The sequence below is a fragment of the Salvelinus sp. IW2-2015 genome, unplaced genomic scaffold, assembly GCF_002910315.2.
Source record: "Salvelinus sp. IW2-2015 unplaced genomic scaffold, ASM291031v2 Un_scaffold2461, whole genome shotgun sequence".
In the NCBI taxonomy this organism is placed as follows: domain Eukaryota; kingdom Metazoa; phylum Chordata; class Actinopteri; order Salmoniformes; family Salmonidae; genus Salvelinus; species Salvelinus sp. IW2-2015.
In genome coordinates, this window is record NW_019943779.1 from 122975 (window position 1) to 125117 (window position 2143).

Below are 2143 nucleotides of genomic sequence, written 5' to 3' on the forward strand. Positions count from 1 at the left end.
CTTTGTAAAGCTGCCTGATAGTGCACCAGAGAACACACACATGAGATAAACATTTTAGCTGTAATCAATGTGGGAAGAGTTTTACTCAGTCAAGCAGCCTGATAGTACACGAGAGAACACACACACAGTAGAGAAGCTTCAGCATTGTTCAGATTGTGGGAAAAGCTTTTCAAAATCACAGCTGTACCAGAGCACACACAAAGGAGAGAAATCTCTTAGCTGTGATCAATGTGACAAGAGATGCTCTGATAAAAGATCTCTGATCAAACATCAGAAAATACATGAAGAAGTTGTTTCATGATATCAATGAAATAATGTCACAATGTAGAATGTTTTAACAGTGTAGTAGGAGTGTTTTAATAATGTCACAATGTAGAATGTTTTAACAGTGTAGTAGGAGTGTTTTAATAATGTCACAATGTAGAATGTTTTAACATATGGATATTAGCCTCATTGGGGGAAATCCAGGCTCTGAATTGAAAGAGTATTATTTATAGGATTTAACAAAAAGTGACTAACAAAAAAAAAAGTTGTGTTACACTTACCACGTTGGTGACGCACTTGAATCAAAATGTAGCTAGCTGTTTTCTACAAGTTGTCCTCTAACCAGTGATGTACACATTATTCCCAGATTCCGTGTGGTTTTTGAGCTGTTAGTTTTAACAGGACGTGCAACCTCATCTCCCTCCTCTCGCACAAATGATTTCAACGTGATATCGATGAGAGATGACAAATAAGTGTTGCGTTCCTTTGTTTAGCGACCCCTAAATCTAAATGCATCACCCCAAAATGTAGCTGACTGTCTTCTGCAGGTTGTCCTCTAACCAGTGAGGTGAAAGATATCTCCCATTTCCATTTGTTTTTTTAGTTGTGTTAGTTTCAACAGCAAGTAGATCTGAATTCCCCCCTAATCGAAATCAGTGATTTATTGCTACTTGTCCAAAAAACAGCGTTTTTGGTGCTTGCGCAATTTATAAGGTACTTGTTTTAAAAAATACAAGTAATATGATTGTTGTGGCAGATGTTTGTGTAGATAGTACATTTTAGGTTTTAGGTTTTGAATATATCACAAACTGTTTCTGCATATTGGTTATTGATTTGGATACGTTTAAACTGTGTTTTGACATTGGGCTATCCCACCTAGCAAAATGTAATTGAAAAGACGTTGAAAATAAGACTATGCCCAACTTCCAATATAGTTTGGTTTTAGTTGAAAGTGAAAGTTGAGAAGATGTCTTTTCGGGTCGTTATTTCAATGACTTGAATTTTTTAAATTTCAACGTACTTGTAGCCTATACACATGGACGCAGTATAATGTCTGTACTCAATTTTATGAACAATCCTACATCACTCCAGTATTTCTTGACAACATTCAAATGCTAATTGTCTTTATTCCACTACTGAAGAAGCATGATTCAAATCACCTCATATTTCAAACATTCAGCATGACAAAATATACATTTTTATTATTCCATGCCTCACCATTAAGTTAATTACTGCCAATACATATTAACAAAGGGGTGTACATTTGTTTTTGATATTTCATATTTACAATTCATGTAACATTTAGTAATAATAATTATTTATGTAACCAACTGACAATTTTTGGTACAATTATATTGACATTGTTGCCCTGCTTTTAGAATATCAGGGTTCATTCTTAGATGTGCCAAACCAAATGTACTAGAGCATGACATTGGGGACTGGGCCCCGATCCAACAACATACCTATCGAGTGAACCCTGAAACGAGAGAGAAGCTACGCAGTGAGCTGGAAAGTTACTACGGATATTAAGGAGTTTCCGCTTCTCTCTTTCTAGAAACTAGTGAGTTTTAGGAAGACGAGAGATCTAGAAGCTAGTGAGTTTTTCAAAAAATAAGATTGTAGAAAAATATATACATTTTGAAATGTGTTTTTTCTGTTTTTAATTGTTGACAGCCAGTAGACAGATACCATGTTTATATTGGTGAAGGTGAAGCATTGTAGTTGATTATAATGTGAAATGGAAGTTGTTTTCTGTTGGTGGTAAGCAAACTTGTCCAACAAAAATATAGGATATGTTTGTTGTCTTAAAGCGGGAAGGTGTTACAGGCTTTGGTTTTTCCATTTATGTTTTGAGGTTGGACTTTCGCACGTATAGCTC

At 35.2% G+C, this 2143-nt stretch overlaps 1 long non-coding RNA gene across 1 annotated transcript; it reads left to right on the top strand.

Annotated features, from left to right (window-relative positions):
- The first annotated feature begins 441 nt into the window (after positions 1–441).
- Positions 442–1177, top strand: LOC139025282 (uncharacterized). Its single transcript, XR_011476800.1, has 2 exons — positions 442–529; positions 596–1177. It is a non-coding gene; the product is annotated as an uncharacterized lncRNA (long non-coding RNA).
- The last annotated feature ends 966 nt before the right edge of the window (positions 1178–2143 follow it).